The following is an 18,628-nucleotide window of genomic DNA, read 5'->3' on the forward strand; positions in this document are numbered from 1 at the left end:
TGTTTTGGCTTATGGAATTAATAATAATAGTAAAAAAATGCTTAATAAAATGACAATGTTGTTAGCCTACTGGAACCAGTAATAAACCTTTTTTAAAAGGCTTCTGATTGGTCAGCTCCACCTGCCTAGAACTGCTATGGGATTTATGTATGTATATATACGCTGCACCGCTATACCTTAACTCACTACTTCAGACTTACGCGCCCTCCAGAAACCTGCGTTCTGCAAGTGAACGGCGCCTTGTGGTGCCATCACATAGGGGCACAAAATCACTCTCACGGACCTTCTCCGGGACTGTTCCTGGCTGGTGGAATGACCTACCACGCTCTATCCGAGCAGCTGAGTCTAGCCATTTTCAAAAAAATGCTAAAGACGTATCTTTTTCGTCAGCACTTGACCCAGTAGTAGTAGCAGCACTTACCTTGACTAATATTCTTCTCCTATCTGTGTATTTATTAAAAAAAAAAAAAAATTGCTATGAGCACTTTACTGACATAACTGTGACTTCACTCAGCACTTTGTTCTCATGTTGATTTGATTGATTCTACTACTCTCATTTGTAAGTCGCTTTGGATAAAAGCGTCTGCTAAATGACTAAATGTAAAAATGTAAATGTAATGTATATTTATGCAGCAGCAGCATATCTTACAAATTCACAGATTCAAATTCGCAGCGTGTCTGTGCATCTATTAGCAGTAGCAAGTCCATACTTGCTCTGTAGCTGCAGCGATAATCAGCAGCAGCAACAGCATCATACATAGCAGATGTAGTCTGGCAAGACCCAATACATTAAAGGTGCCCTAGATTCAAAAATTGAATTTACCTCTGCATAGTTAAATAACAAGAGTTCAGTACATGGAAAAGACATACAGTGAGTCTCAAACTCCATTGTTTCCTCCTCCTTATATAAATCTCATTTGTTTAAACAACCTCCGAAGAACAGGCGAATCTCAACATAATACCAACTGTTACGTAACAGTCGGGGTGTACGCCCCAATATTTGCATATGCCAGCCCATTTTCAAAGGCATTACACAAGGGCAGCCAGTATTAACGTCTGGATGAAAGGCATTAGACAAGGGCAGAATGTCTGGATGTGCACAGATGAATCTACAGACTAGGTAAGAAAGCAAGGACAATAGCAAAACATGGCAGATGGAGCATTAATAACTGTCATGATCCATGATAACATGATATTTTTAGTGATATTTGTAAATATGTCTTTCTAAATGTTGCTAATGTACTGTTAAATGTGGTTAAAGTTACCATCGTTTATTACTGTATTCACAGAGAGAAGAGCTGTTGCTATTTTCACTTTTAAACACTTGCAGTCTGTATAATGCATAAACACAACTTCATTCTTTATAAATCTCTCTTATAGTGTAGCATTAGCCGTTAGCCACTGAGCACAGCCTCAAAGTCAATCAGAATCAAATGTAAACATCAAAATAAACACTGTACTTACGCTGATTAGACATGCTGCATGACGAACACTTTGTAAAGATCCATTTTGAGGGTTATATTAGCTGTGTGAACTTTTTTTATGTTGTTTAAGGCAAGCGCAAGCTCTTGGGGTGTGGAGCACGGGATTTAAAGGGCCACACACCCTGAATTGGCTCATTTCTAATTATGCCCCAAAATAGGCAGTTAAAAAAATAAAAAATCTATGGGGTATTTTGAGCTGAAACTTCACAGACACATTCAGGGGACACCTTAGACATATATTACATCTTTTTAAAAAAGGTTCTAGGGCACCTTTAACATTTGTCATATTTAATAACATGCTAAAACTATTCTGAGAGTTGTCATTATTTGAACTATGAAACTTGTTTGGTTAAATAGAAAAGAATCCGAATATGAGATTACATTATGACTGATAATCAACATAATAGCCAAAGAACAAATTATTCCCCTATTTTGACAAAACGTCACACAGCGAGGTTTTAATGCATTGATGAGGGCAAAATGATTCTTACTTTCTACTTTTATAATCCTGCATAACAACAACACATCTTTATTTAAAGCTTACTGCCAGAGAGCAGAGAGACAGAAAAGACACTGATGAAAAAGGACACTCACTTGTCTCCCGAGAGGTTAACTGAGCACACTTAATTACAACTTCAGCACTAGTTCTCCAAGAGGAAATTAATATGCTATTTCTTCCTCTTACGTAATGCTGACTGATCTTCAAAGCATAAAGATTGATGGAATTCAAAGCAAAGTCAACATGTTGAGCATCAGGACAAACAGAAGGGGCTATACACTAAAAAAAATGGTGTATAAACGTCAAAATTAATTACAAAGAAAAAGCAAGAAAAACATTCAATTAAACATGAAAATTTTGTACAAAGACTGAAATAGTGTTTTGTAGGAATGAGAAAATGAGAAAGGTGAATAAGTGAAAGACTTGTTAGCCTGGGCTGATGTTCATGGTAAGTTTTCTGTCTGGATCAGACAATACTTTTAAGATAAAAATCTAGGCTCAGTATACCTTATTTCAAACAACCTACATGTAGCCTACATTTGATTTGGGCTATCAGTAAAATACATTCAATCCACAGAAAAAAAACTAAGGGAAAAACTCACTCCTAATTACTTCTGTAGTGGTGCAACCACAGTAAGATTAAGAAAAACGGTTTCATGATTATTGTATTTAAACTACTGACTATTGTAAAAAATCTTTCCATATTTCCATTTCCTGCTGCACCATCTGATCTGTACTCAGTCACATGCATGCTATGCTTAATTAGCCCAATGTTTTCACCTTCATTAGTGGCTGATTAACTTGCATGAGCTGAATCTTTGAACTACAGGACATTAAACATGGCATGACGTCTCTGCAGCAAGACCCTTACATGACGACTCTAATGACAGAAGCTATTTGAGAAACTGCTTGGCTTTTTCACATGCAGAAATAGCATGTCATGCAGACCATAACAAACATGATGTGCTGATTTAAAGCATATTTTTTGTATATTTTGGTTATAGGCCTGCCTCCAGAAACTCTATATAATGTTTGTTTGCTCTTCTAAGTGGCATATCCAGTTAAAAGAAGACAACGGCCAAGATAAACAAAGTGAAACGACCAGGCTGCTGCTGTTACCCACTTTAACATTTATAGGCATTTTGTCTCACTTCTTCTCATTGTCATTGTGCAGAATGAATCCGGAGGATATTTGTCAGGCTTGTCTGCTGGTACAACATCACATAAACAGCACAAAGTGCTGAAAGTTGAGAAGAATTTGTAACTAAAGCCTTATAGCCCAGAGGAGAAAAAATCTCCAGTAATTGTACATATATTATACCTTTGTCTAGGGTTTTTAGAAGAGATCTCAACAATGTCTCAAACTGTGCTCAGAACTGCCAAGATTTTGCTGCAGACAAAAACCAAATATTTCAGTATGAAGTCAAATATTTTTTTATCAAATTCTTTAGCTCTATAATTTTTTTATTAGCTATATGTCTACAATTGTCAATGTTTATATTTCTCCTAAGGTATTTTATGAAATTAATATTTCAATAAGACATAAATCTCCCGATGGATATATTAAACATTTATACAATTAAAGGGATAGCTCACCCAAAAATCTAAATTCTGGCATCAGTACCATTTTTTACATATATTTTTTAGCATTACTTGATATTGCAGCCTATTCATCATCAAACTAAAATGCAGTCAACAAAACAGTAAAAAAAGTTCAACTGCTCAATTTAAATTGTGTGTTGTAAGGATCTCTGCTTATTGCAATGGTACGCTAAACACGTTTGCACATGTAAAGTTTGCTGTTTTGCATGGATATTGCACAGCAAAATCCCCAGTTAAATCAACTCTGCTAAGATTACATATGGTCCCTCTCTATATAGTGTTAAAGTAACACTGAAGCAGAGTTAAAGTTAATGAGATAATTAAGTGATTAAGTTATGATTGAGCATTAGTGATGAACACCTGCTGTTAACAAGCATAATCACTGAAGAGAAACACAACAAAGGACTTCCAGCCACAGCCTTAGATGAAATCAACTGAAGATAAAAGACATTAAATCTCTCAAGATCTGATTAAACAACTCCACAAAGAGCATATTATCTCATTAACTTTAACTCTGCTTCAGTGTTATTTTAACTCTATGTAGAAAGGGACCATATGTTCTCTGAGCAGAGTTTGCTGTTCTCTGGGGAGTTGGCTGTGTGGGACACAAGTAAAACTTTGTTTACACAATTAGAATATGAAATATGAAATAACACTGCATATTATCTTCACTGTATAAATTAAATAAAGATTAATCAATATTGAAGTTACAAAAGCTATTCAGTTATTTGTTGTTTGATTAACATTAAAAGCACAGACAGCAGGAATATTAGGCTTCTTTCCCTTTAAGACATAATTCACGATCCAGTACATACTATACATGCATTGTATTTCTTGACTGTTACGTTCACTTAAGACATAACCGACTATGTTTGCTAGGATACTTGCCAAAATTGGCATGTTAACATTACGTTTATGTGAATTTTTCTGTTCAAGCGCAAGACTTTAAAGAGAACTCGGAATTAGAAAACTTCGGATGAGCGCACACACAAATCTTCTCACAGCTAGGCAAGTTCTCTTTTGCATCTTGCTCATGAATGTTTAAATTAGCAAAGCTTAAATGAGTTTAGTTTAGACACAGCATCGTGTGCTGTTCATGTCTCACCTGCGCTCGCACGCTATCAACACCCGAGTGATGACGGCGTAAATGACTGCACTCGCAGTGAACCAGGTTTACAAAGAATGACTGTTTTGTCCACGCTTTTTGATAATCGCTGTTGTAACGTATTGGGAATGCATATTCATCGAGTAAAATATACATTAGCTGAACTCTGTCTGTCTTTTTTAGACGTTGCTATTTTCAACAAACCATATTATAGATGCGTTGACAGATTTGATTTGCAAGTGCGTGTCGAAAATGTTCATATCAGTGGCATATATGCTGCATATACGCTGATGCAGATATCTGCGACAGGCTCATATCGCCCCATAAAATCAGCAGAGCGATAAATCTCTCTAGTTTGTACATGTTTAGTTTTATTTAATAATAACACGTGACTTATTCACCGATACTACTCACCCTCATGTTGTTCCAAAGCCATAAATCTTTCATTCATCGTCAAACCCAAATTAAATTATTTTTAATAAAATCATATGAATTGAGCAGTTTAATCCAAGTGTTTTGAACAGATTTGATGAACAGATTTAATTTAGGCTTATATTCATATTTAAACTGATCAATGCGCATAGCACGCCAGCAATGGTAAACAGAAGCTCGACCATGCTTGCTCGATGTGTTTGAGCTTACATTTACCATATTGATAAATGATCATGACAGTGACGAAATCTTAGATGAAATCAGTGATGAAGGCAACATTATTGACTTGGTAATCAGCCAATCAGCTCTCACATGTCTTCCCTCACATCCACGGCACAATATAGGAGCTTAAATAGAATGTGTCGCTATTGGACAGTGTTACTTTTATACACCATTTCATCTCATATTTCATAATATGTTGACTCAATTATTTTCTCATCCCAGTTATTTTGAGGAATCACTGCCTCCCTTCTCAAACACCCCTTGGTTATATGTACATAAACTAATAAATAGTGCATAAAATTGAGATCAACTTCCATTAAATATTCTCTACTTAGCCAATGCTGGGAGCTTTAATGAGCGATTACCTTTTTATTCAGATGTTCTCATAATTTTATCCCGAGCTCGACTGGGCGCTTTACTTCACACGTGGGGGTTGAAGTGCCGTGTTTAGAAACATGATGATAGATGCTTGCACAGATCCAATATGAGTATAGAATACACTTGTAAAATGATGTCCCTCACCATATCGGTTTGCACAATTTTCTCACATACACGCAGGATCAAATTGTGTTTTTGCTCTGTGATCGTACAGAGTGCTGCCAAAAGCAATTACTCTCACAGGATAATTGTAGTGGCATGAATCCCAATCCAAACTCTTTCTGCCCTTCACCCAATCTTTCCCTCTTTCCTTTCACTGATGTGTGAGATTGAAGCCTTTCCACACCGTCAAGCAGGACTAGAGCCCTTGATGGGTTTTTTACTGGGTGCACATAGAGAATGTACACAGCAGCACCGAACGTGAGGCGATAGTGATCTAAAGATGTCTGATGGAGTTAAGAGAAGGTTCATGACGACATCACCACCACACCTAGTCAAGCACCAATAAAAATCTGCGAAACACTGCAGTGAATGAAGGTGATTTACACCAGCAGATGGTGTGTACGAGACAAAAACAATCTCAGTTCTCACGGTGATCACATAAAACAGCCGCTCACTTAATTAAATCGATCAGCTAATGATGAAAACACTAACATCCAGTCTCAGCTGCCACATCTGCACAGAAAGAGGTTTGAGGTTTGGAAGCGATGCAAGTGTGAAATCAACACAAAAGTGTAAACCAAAATGTGCACAGTACATGGACACAGCTCACATTTATGGAAATGTGTCTCTCTGTTGTCTTTCTCTCCATGGTAACTGTATGTACAGTGTGGAAGATGGGCAGGAGATATCAAAGGGCCTGGCCCGACTAGTCCTTTTTTTTTTTTTTTTTTTTCATCACAGCCCAGCAAAGCTACACTTGACAGCGTATACCATCAGGTATACCATCAGGGATGAAAGCATTGAAGACACTTTCAAAATGAATTCTCATTCTCAGCCAAAATAAGGAAATTATGTACAAGAGTTCACACAACTGAAGACACACAAACAAATCATGATTTGCAATTTGTTATTGCTAGAAGGAGGAATATTTATACTTTATAGAGAGAGATATTCTTATACTAGAGTGTTCTATTGGACAAAAATGTAAAAGTCATCAAATTTTCTGACTGTGTTCCCAGAGGAGAAAGGGGCCATTCACACAGAACGTTTACACACACACACACGTTTGTTTTTGTGAATTGTGGGGACATTACATAGGCGTAATGGTTTTTATACTGTACAAAACGTATTTTCTATCACCCTACACTACCCCTAATCATCACAGGAAATTGTGCACATTTTTACTTTCTCACAAAAACTCATTCTGTATGATTTATAAGCCTTTTGAAAAGTGGGGACATGGGGTAATGTCCTCATAAATCACCTCTTTTTGTAATACCTATGTCATACCCATGTCATTATACACATGTGTCCTGATATGTCACAAAAAAACACACGCACTCACACACACACACACAGGTTTGTTTTGCTATCTTAGTGAGGACATTCCATAGGCGTAATGGTTTTTATACTGTACAAACTGTACATTCTATCTCCCTACACTACCCCTACCCCTAAACCTACCCATCACAGAAAACATTGTGTTTTTACATTTTTAATAAAACATTGTTTAGTATGTTTTTTAAAGCTATTTTAAATATGAGGACTCATGAAATGTCCTCATATTTCACATAATACCCATGTCATTATACAAATTTGTGTCCTCATAAATAACAAAAATATACACACACACACACACACACACACACACACACACACACACACACACACACACACACACACACACACTAGTGTTCCAATCATTATTGGGACATTCCATATACGTGATGGTTTTTATACTGTACAAACTGTACCATCTATCCCCCTACACTATCCCTACTCCTAAACCTACCCATCACAGAAAACATTCTGCATTTTTACATTTTCAAAACACATCCTGTATGATTTATAAGCTTGTTTCCTCATGGGAATCTTATAAGGGATTACGTACACACACACACACACACACACACACACACACACACACACACACACATGTTTGTTTTTGTGAATTGTGGGGACTTTCCATAGACTTCAATGCATTTTACACTGAACAAACTGTACATTCTATCCCCCTACCCTGCCCCTACCCCTAAACCTAACCCTCACAGGAAACTGTGCAAACTTTTACTTTTTCACAAAAACTCATTCTATATGATTTATAAACCCATTTACATTGTGGGGACCGCTGGCTGGTCCCCACGATGTAGGTGAACTCAGGTTTATATTACATCATGGGGACATTTGGTCCCCACAATGTAATATAAACAAAAGCACACACACACACACACACACACACACACACACACACACACACACACACACACACACACACACACACACACACACACACACACACACACACACACACACAGAAGATGCAGGGCATTGGAAAGAAAAAACAAAAACACTCTAGACCTAGAGACATGTAACCCGTTTGCCGTCTGTTGATGTTGTTGTTGGTCAAAGCAGTGCAGTGAAATTCAAAAAAAAGTGTTCTGTTTGTATGGCTCCAAAGACTTTCAGTTTTAAAAACTTATATCGGCTAAATTCAGTATTAAGGGAAATTTATAAACTTGTGTCATGCTTTGGTTGCGGCAGGGTGAAATAAAAGAGCAGGATTCAATCAAAGCACTCCTTTCTTTATTACAACTCAAAATCAACAAAATACTCTGTATTTTACTATATAAATACTAAAACAGAACAACCAAATATACAGTACATCGACGAGAACGGACAAAGACTGAACCAAAACCAAGGCTAGAAATACATAAAATAGGTGTGAATTAATAAGATAACTAACTCAAAACACACAGACAGACAAAACCAAAAGTAGAACACAAAGCACACAGACTATAATCCAGATAGATAGATAGACAGATAGACTCTAGTCATTACACGCACACAACAGAGGCATAATTTCTCTCATGACCACAAGCTCCTCTTTCCCAGTGGTGAGCAGCCCACGAGTTAGTACACACAGATTCCATGACACCTCCTCCATTCCACATGTTTTCCACAGAAACATGGCACTAAGTGCTGGTGAGGCTGTGATGTGTTTGCATATGCTGCAGTGTTGGTCCCAGCAGTGCTGACTGTAGTGACTGCCGCTTCCTCAAGGCCCGCTCTGCACTGCTTCACCCCTCCCCGTCTGTTTCCTCTGGTGCCAGTGAGCGTGTGTGAATGACAAGTGCTAAAAGACAGACTATTAGTGAAAGTGTGTCTATGTGTCAGTATGTCTGATAAACAAACACGCACATGCTAGCACACTTCCCAAAGAGGAAGTGTGCGGAGGATAGGAAATGTGACCACTGGCCTTCTGGAGTTAATCCTTCCCTGGTCCTCCTCTCATCCTCTCCAATACTCTTCCCCTCATATACCCTTTGGCCTTATCCATCTACTCACGAACACAAAGATTTCATAAGTACAAACTGTCTTGCAGATGAGTCCCAAATGTAGTTAAATTATTCATAAGAGTGAAGATTAGACAGCATTACAAAAACACTTTGACAAGAGGCTACAGCACAGATTGCAGAAGCCGTTTTTCTGTTTATTGACAGAATAAAATGCAGTGATTCATTTTTATTAGGCCTGACCTTTATTCAAAATGACACATTAAAGCTTCAGTGTCCTTTGTGCACAATTATCAACAAAGAAACAGAATATGATGATTGTTTCAAAATAATTTTCAAAAATAATATAATGAATGTTGATAGTCAATCAGAATCCACCCAACTTTAAAGAGCTCAAGCATTTAAAGTGGCAGATGACATAACTGCAGCAAGTTGTCATCTATTGGTGTGGCCACTAAAATAGTTATCGTTGTAGTTACCATTCTTGGTGTGAACAGGCCTTTATTGCATATACCTATATCTTTATTTCTGCATATAAAAAGTGCACTCTGGAAAATTTAGGTGGGTAAAAATTAACAAAATCTCAAAAGTTCTATTTTATATTAAAGGGTTGGTTCAATACTACAATATATTATAAAGCGACGAGAATATTTTTTATATAGTGATGGCCGATTTCAAAACACTGCTTCATGAAGCTTCGGAGCGTTCGGATCGCGTGTCAAACCGCCAAACTGCTGAAATCACGTGACTTTGACACTCCAAACCGCTGATTCGACAAAAGATTCATAACACTCTGAAGCTTCCTGAAGCAGTGTTTTGAAATCGGCCATCATTATAAGTTATTATATAGTTTTTTTGGCACACCAAAAATATTCTTGTCGCTTTATAATATTAATATTGAACCACTGTACTCACATGAACTAATTTAAATATGTTTTTTGTACCTTTATGGATCTTGAGAGAGGAAATGTCATTGCTGGCTAAGCAGGCCTCACTGAGCCATCGGATTTCAACTAAACTATCTTAATTTGCGTTCCGAAGATTGACAAAGGTCTTACAGGTGTGGAACGGCATGAGGGTGAGTAATTAATGACATTATTTTCATTTTTGGGTAAACTAACCCTTTAAGTGTTTAAAATGGTCCGACTCACTGCGATAAGCCTTCAATAATGATTTTGGATCGGTTGGATTTCGTGGAAAAATTTAACATAATTCATCTTTTTTGTGTTTATAATCATGTTCATAAACGAAAAAGAACATCCAGCTGCTTTGGCAGCAGATATGTGTTACGTACGGCTGTTGTAAAGATAAGGCGTTCACAGATATCCACAAAGATAGGTATTTATTAGCAACGAAGGCGATTAACAGAACTAAACATATCAATATAACATTTAGAACAGACAAGGAATGAAGGGAGTGAGTCCATATATATAGGGAGTGCTGATGATTAAGTCTAGGTGTATATGATGAGTGATGATGAGGAGCTGACAAGGGACGTGAGTGCAGGTGAGAAGACAAGAGGATCATGGGGAATGGAGTCCGGGGAACAAGGGATCTGTGACAATATGCTAATTGCCCACACAACATATTTTCCACAAGTCTTGTAGGACTTTATCATTGCTATCAATGATCATCAAATTTATATTTGCAGAAATGCAGTGCCAAAGCACAACTGAGTTTTTTTTTTTTTTTTTTTTTAATAACATGCAATTTTATGTTTCAACCACAGATGGCAATAGAGAGTTCAAAGTTCCAAAGTGCACCTTTAAGCTTCCTGGAATAAAAGTATTTTGTCACACTTTATATTATGTGTCTTAAACTACTATGTACTTACATATAAATAAATAAATACATGAATAAGTGTTAGGTAGCCTACAGTGTACTTATTTTTTTCACATTGCAACTGGTTCATATTAGGGTTTGTTAAGGTGTAAGGGAATGGTCAACAGTGTAATTATAGATGTGACTTTAGAAATTAATTAAAGTTAATCAAAATAAAGTATTTTTTTAAATATAAGTACAATGTAAACACATGCATGTACACAATAAGTGTACTGTATCAAATGATTAATTTAAATGTTAGTACATAACAGTTAAAGACAATTCATATAAAATATTTTGTAATCAAAATAAAGAAAATTACACCCTTCATCCTCAAATCAGATCTGGTAGCCACACATCCCTTAAAGCACTGGAATAAAACACAAATAAATAGTACTTCAGTAAACACTGAAAGTGTGGTTGGCAAATAAACCGTCCCATATGATTTCCATGCAGTGTTTGGTGCAAATGTCTTCACCTTGTAAATAATCTAAGTAGCAGAATCAGATCACACATGCACAGAAAGTGGGATAGTGTGTTTCTCACAGGTCCTCTTCTCAGGGAAAAACATGTTAAACAGAGATGAGAAAATCTCTTTAAGGAAACGGCTGTGTCACTAAAAGTAAAAAGAGTTTAAAGAACAGACAGTACAAGCTCTGACAGCCTGTGTAAAGGAAGTGGGATATCATCTAAGAAAGCAGATAGCAGGATGAAGCAGATATACGTACATATACAAGCTGACACAATGTTTTAAAATCCCCACAGAAAATCCACCGGTCTGAAGCAGAGAGTTAGTGTGCGAGCATGAGTGGGCCAGAAATGACTAAATCAAAAGTAAGGGCAAGAGCCATTTTTCACCCAAAAACAGAATAAGATCATGCTACAAATGCTGCCATTTCTGCTTTTGGTGATGGCTGTACAGTCATACTGTGGTGTGAGAGCCAAAGCCTGATCTGCTGCTTATAGCAGTTTGCACCATCATAACTCTAATTTGGAGAAGCTTTATAAATGATGTCCAAACAGAGAATGAATCACACTGGCTACAAGCTGATCTGCTAAGAAAACTATGGTTCATTCTAGTGCTACCACTGCTTATTGTGAACAACATACTTTAATGTGTTAAAAAAGAAATGCGAAAGCATGTGAAATCAGTAGTTTGCATTACATGAAAAACCTGTATAATTTCATGCCGGCTTTTATAAGGGAATCAGTCAGGGTTGAAGGCTAGTAGTCTAATTGACGTTTTGATTGTTTTGATTGGCAAAGGTGAGCCCTATTTTCCGTCCCTTGCTGTGTTGACACAAAAATCTAGAACAATCTCACAGGAAAGCATTATTATGATGTCATTTGATGACCTGGTTTATTTTGGCACTGGGTCCTGAAGTATCCACTCAACCTGACTTCAAACTGGGCAGCAAATCCCAGGCTTCTTTGAGCTTTCACAGGCACCACATTTAATCACATTCCTATGCCACAATTCTCAATATAATATTGAACCGTTCGGTACACTCTTAGCCCGGATTTTATATTTACTTAAAAATATAATTACAATATACTTAAAATATTTAAGTTTGGTTGCATTACTTATTCAAATACACCCACAAATTAGTAGAATTTACTTATATTTTATGTGTTAATAAATGTAAGTTAAATGCACTTAAATAATGAAGTTTTTCTCCTGACCACGCCTCCTTCACACTGGTTTGCGGCAGGTAATGACGCCATTTTGTCGTGGTGTGTGTGAATTCAAGGAGCTGTTGATGAGCAGTTGGAACATTTGTTACATTTTTTTCCTAACATTTACCTTTTTATAGTTTTTCACCAAAGGAGAAAATCACAATTTTCAAGTTACCATCATGGAGGGTCAGGGTTTGTTTTAGTTGAGCTTTTGACCCTTAACTTTTTAATAATAGATTTTGTTTGGGTAATTTTAACTGCCTTAAAACCAACCAGACAAGCAAAGTTAAAAGATGATCAGGTGATGTTGGTTATGTTTTCACATAATCATTATTTGATCTGAATCACTGAACTCATTTAGAGCCCAATCTCTGAGTTAGATTTACATTATTGATTACAGCAGCACTGTGATTCTACAGCTGAGGATCAACTTCTACAATACAATTTTTTATTTTTTTTTTAAAGTTGTCCTTATCACAAAAAAAAAAAAAATTATATTTTAGGCACACACAGACATCAAGAATCAGCCTGTGAATCTCAACGACGGTGACAAGCAACATGTTCTGATAAACAGATCAACTCTGAACATTAGAAAACAAGCTACTAAAAAGTCACAGAAAAACAGCAAAATTTAAATAGTGAGAATAAAGAAAATTACTAAGACAATTCAGCTCATAATTTATTCATGCAGCAATGCATGATGGGAGGCATGGATGAATTTTGATTGGTGGCAAGTTAACTTGCTTAGTACATTGAACTTAAATATACTAGTTGTAATAACTACAAAGTAATTAATATTACAAAACATTTTAAGTTAAATGAACTCGAATTATTAAGTTCACATTACTTAATCATTACTTAATTTTTTTAGGGCAACCAGTTTCCTCAAATTTTTTAAGTAAATTCAACTTATCCAGGCTAACAGTGTACGACATCCACGGTTCAATACGCGCTTGTGAATTGCTTTTTTTTCGGTTTTACGTTTAAATAATTTGTGCGTTTTATTTCTCTCCGAATTGACTGTTTGTGTGTGTCTGTAAGTTTACGAGTACTCCTCCCCGCGAGTATATATTCAATCACTATGCTCTAAAGTTAGGGGGCGCTGAACCATCATTCCAAACTTTAACATGGCGAGCGGCGGTTTGTCCATTATTTATTTCTAAACATACACGACAATGTATAAAGGGCTCCATTACCTTCTATGTTACATTATGAAAACAGTTTTTGTAAAAATAGGCTAACGATTGCGTCATAACCACTCGACTCTCTGTCGCACAGTAGAGAAATTACCGTACAGACAGGAGGAGAAGCTCGCAAGCAATCGGGGAGATTATCTTAATATGGCGTACTGGCGTTACATTTTAAAATACTATACAAACTAATTAATCAGAATACTTACTCCTGCTCACTCACGCCAAAGAACTCCCCGCTCAAGCTCGCCGTCTCTGCAAGATTAACGATGGCAGTTTGCACGCACAGCTACTAGAAGATTTACATCTGTCAGACAGGTTGCTGACGTCATCAAGCTTAGTTTGAGTCTGCGCGTCGGAAAGGAAGTGCTAAAAATCGCTAAAAATGGGCTTCACTTGCCTCAATTGAGTTCCAATGGGGTCGCTGTGTCCACGCAAGTGTAACGCGCAATATGGCGGAATAAGTCCCGCCTTCTAAATAAGAGCCAATCGCTGACTGATAAAGTCATCGCGTCACTGCAGCGGCCGTTAGAAGCACCGGTTTCTATAGAAACAGTCAGACGCGCGTCTCCAAAATGAGGCACAAGAGCATTTAGGTATGTGCATGCGCATTAGCTTGATCCAGCCTGAGAAGTACAGATTTTTTAGATGATTCCAGCGTTTGGGAAAAAAAAAAAAATGAGGCAGTTGTTGTCAGATTTCATTGGTGATTTTAAATATGCAATTTAATCGAAAGCTTGGTAAACAGCTTTGGAGAATTTGTTTGTACAGTTTGTACATGGGCTACCAACAGTTGTGAGATGTCGGTGTTAATTTTAAAATAAAAATTATTTTATATTATACAATACACTAGAAACTAGTGGACTTTTCTTTGCTTTTAAGTAAAATAAAGGAGTATTGCAATAAATCGTTTTTATTGTTTCTTCTTAACCTCTTACTGTTCCTATTGCCTAAGCATAGAATAACAAAAAAAAAAACACTTATGTGTCAAGCCATCAGAACCGAACCGAACCGAAAACCGTGGTTAAAAAACCGAGGTATGTATTGAACCGTGGGCTAACTGTATTGTTGCATCCCTACTATTTACAGTAGGATCTTAACATGCTGCACTTGCTCAAAACCACACATTATACCTGTGTGAATAAGCATTCAGAGAGTGTGTGTGTGTGTACAGTATGTACACTCTCAGAAAAATGAGCAAAAATTGTACCTTTAGGGGTGCGACAGCTTGTCACTGGAGCAGTACCCTTAAATGAACTTGTACCTTATCTACCCTAAAAGGTTCATAGTAGCAAGGTACTAGTACTACTAATATGCACCTTTTAGGATACAAAGGATTCGATATGGGTGTATGCAGCTTATGTTGCTGAGCAAAATGTTCAAGTACCATCAAGTTATGTTTACCACAGACCTTATTTCACTCATAAATTGAAAAAACCCATTATAAACCACATAGGAAAATCTCGACGGAACCAGTGGCAAATTAGTTCTCCAGGTTTTGATGTCATATCTGACTGTACATTTTTCCACTTACACAGCTACTTACCAAATAAATAAATAAATAGTAATCGAGTTTAAATGATTTCATTACATGAGAAGAAAGAGTGATCTGAGAGACATGAAACTAGCACAGCTATGTAGGAAGTCGGTTGCCTGGGACAACAGTTAATTAACGGTCAGTTTAACAGTCATTATACAAAAATATTCAATCCCAGTATGCCTCAACTGACCAATTAAAATAAAGTATTCCAGTGAGCCATGTAATAATCACTGCTAATACTTCGACATACAGTTTATACACACAATAAAGAAGAATAGAGACCAATGGCCTTTAGATAACTTCCAGGGTCTATTGTCCCAACAACAGTACTGACAGGAAACTGCACTTCATCCATTTCCTGTCACAGCTTGCACACACAGTCTGTGATGAAAAGAGATCTTTGAAGGTGTAGATGAATGAGAGTAACAGGAGAAGTAGATACGGAGGGAGTGAGCTGTCAGCTCGTTCCTCAGGGAAGGACTCGCATGGGCCTGAACACAGAGGTCAAAGACAGACAAAGTCTGGAGGACGCAGCTCTAATGTGCTGACATCAGGATTAAACAATCTAAAGTTTGTCCGACACAAAAGGTGTTCTGCTCAATACTAACCTACTGAGGGGTAAATAAATGAGCGCTCAATAAATAGTAAAGCAAGAAGGGACTCCTTCAGAGCTCCTTTCTGCTCAGGAAGAAACATGTGAGGGTGGATTAATCGAATTTGATCTCCTCTAGAGATACACAGACAGAAGAGGTTATGGAGAAAGCCTGTGGCGTTTATAAAAACAAAGTATCATGAGATTATCATGGTAATACCATGAGGTTTTTTTTTACCATGGTAATGCACCGTGCAAATTATTCAAAACATGGTACTACCATCATTATATAGATAGAGCGACACTGACCGTTACCAATTTTTATAATGTTTCAAGGGATAGTTTGGCCAAAACTGAAAATTCTGTCATCAATTGCTGACCCTCATGTCATTCATAAGACTTCTGTTCATCATTGAAACACAAATATTTTTTATATTCTCTCATGTTTGTCCATTAAAGGTGCCATCGAATGTTTTTTTTCAAGATGTAATATAAGTCTAAGGTGTCCTGTGAATGTGTCTGTGAAGTTTCAGCTCAAAATACCTCATAGATTTTTTTTTAATTAATTTTTTTAACTGCCTGTTTTGGGGCATAATTAGAAATGCGGCGATTCAACGCACGGCCCCAATATGGCGGAATAAGTCCCACCTTCTAAAGCCAAGAGCCAATCGCCGACTGGTAAAGTCATCGCGTCACTTCAGCGGCCGTTAGAGTCACCGGTTTCTATAGAAACAGTCAGAAGCGCGCCTCCGAAGAGACGCGCATTTAGGTCTGCGCATGCGCATTAGCTTGATCCAGCCTGAAAAAAATAGAGTTTTTTTGTCATGATTCGAGCGTTTAGAAACTAAATTTATGAGTCGGTTGTTGTTAGATTTCATTGGTGATTTCAAATATGAAATTTAATCGTAAGGTTGACGAACAGTTTTGGAGAATCTGATGTTTCCCCATTCAAAGAGATAGGAGCTGCATAATGCCCAGAATGCCCGAGAGGCGTTTCAAAGATGGCCGCCGAGTGAAATGACTTGTCTTAAAGGGACTTTGGTATAGTGTTTATTTGGATGTTTACATTTGATTCTGAATGAGTTTGAGGCTATGCTCCATGGCTAAAGCTAACATTACACACTGTTGGAGAGATTTATAAAGAATGACAGCAAGTGTTTAAAAATTAAAATAGCGACGGCTCTTGTCTCCGTGAATACAGTAATAAACGATGGTAACTTTAACCTCATTTAACAGTACATTAGCAACATGCTAACTAAACATTTAGAAAGACAATTTACAAATATCACTAAAAATATCATGTTATCATGGATCATGTCCATGTCATGGATCATGTGTTATTATTGCTCCATCTGCCATTTTTCGCTGTTGTCCTTGCTTGCTTACCTGCATAACGTCTGATGTCTGTGTTATATTGAGATTTGCCTGTTCTTCAGAGGTCTTTTAAACAAATGAGATTTATATAAGAAGGAGGAAACAATGGAGTTTGAGGCTCACTGTATGTCATTTCCATGTACTGAACTCTTGATATTCAACTACGCCAAGGTAAATTCAATTTTCTATTCTGTGGCACCTTTAAAGTTCCCACAACCAAACATTTCATGCATCAAAAAAAGAAAAAAGAAAAGTAATCAATTTGGACAGAGATATAATCCAAGTCTTCTGAAGAGACAAGATCACTTTATTTGCTCAACAGATTTAATTTAGGCTTAATTTACATATAAACATTGATGAATGCACATACGTAGAGCACATCAAATATGGTAAACGGAAGCTCAAACATGCTTGCTTGACACACCAGAACAAACTCATGTGTCAAGCAACTGATTTGTAGAACAGATTTTTTAATTGTTTTTTTCACAAATTTTTTTTAAATATTAATACTAACTACATTATTACTTGACTACAGCAATAAAAATATTGTTAATCTCCTCCAGCCTCTAGCACTGTATACAGGCTCAAGACGGAGAGAAGGTGCGAGACAAAAGATGGAGAGAAGGTGCGAGGTGAGAGACAAAAATGTAAAGATCACGTGCGAGGCAAGGTATGTGCAAAGAAGCAAACTGTGAAAATCCACAAATAAAGACTGTTTTTTGTGAAAGTGTAAGGATGGGCAGAGAGAGGGGGAGAGTTTGTGCTTCTAAGGAGCTGGCTTTTGCTGTAACGTTTCTGTCAGTGGCAGGATCAATAGATGACTGATAAAGACAGGTTTGGCAGAAGTCTGAAATGCATATTGGAAAACATAAGCACAACACACACACACACATACAGACAGTAGTTTAACCCTCGCTGCAGCTCTCTCCTCTCAGGCATTTAGACTGTCAGTCAGGCTGTGTGGCCGCCTGGACTCAAAGGCTTCATTTAGAAACTCGTTTGCATAAAAATTCTATGAGGCTTAATTTTCTCTCCCATTCATTTTACATGCATAATTAGCCAGTGAGCTGAAAGCCTTTCATATGAGTGTGTGTGTGTGTGTGTGTGTGGTCCTGGTATTCCCTACGTTATGGGTACCAAATGTCCCCCCAAGTATTGTAATACCAAGTAAATATTGACCTTGTGGGGACATTTTTTGATCCCTATGTGGTAACAAGCTTATAAATCATACAGAATGATCTTTTTTGAAAATCTAAA

The 18,628-nt window shown here is 37.1% G+C and overlaps 1 protein-coding gene across 5 annotated transcripts in view; it reads right to left on the bottom strand.

Annotated features, from left to right (window-relative positions):
• nhsl2 (NHS-like 2) overlaps positions 1 to 18,628 on the bottom strand; it is an 84,114-nt gene that overhangs the window by 15,982 nt on the left and 49,504 nt on the right. The window lies entirely within an intron of this gene.

The sequence above is a fragment of the Chanodichthys erythropterus genome, chromosome 11 (genome assembly GCF_024489055.1).
Source record: "Chanodichthys erythropterus isolate Z2021 chromosome 11, ASM2448905v1, whole genome shotgun sequence".
NCBI classification, from domain to species: domain Eukaryota; kingdom Metazoa; phylum Chordata; class Actinopteri; order Cypriniformes; family Xenocyprididae; genus Chanodichthys; species Chanodichthys erythropterus.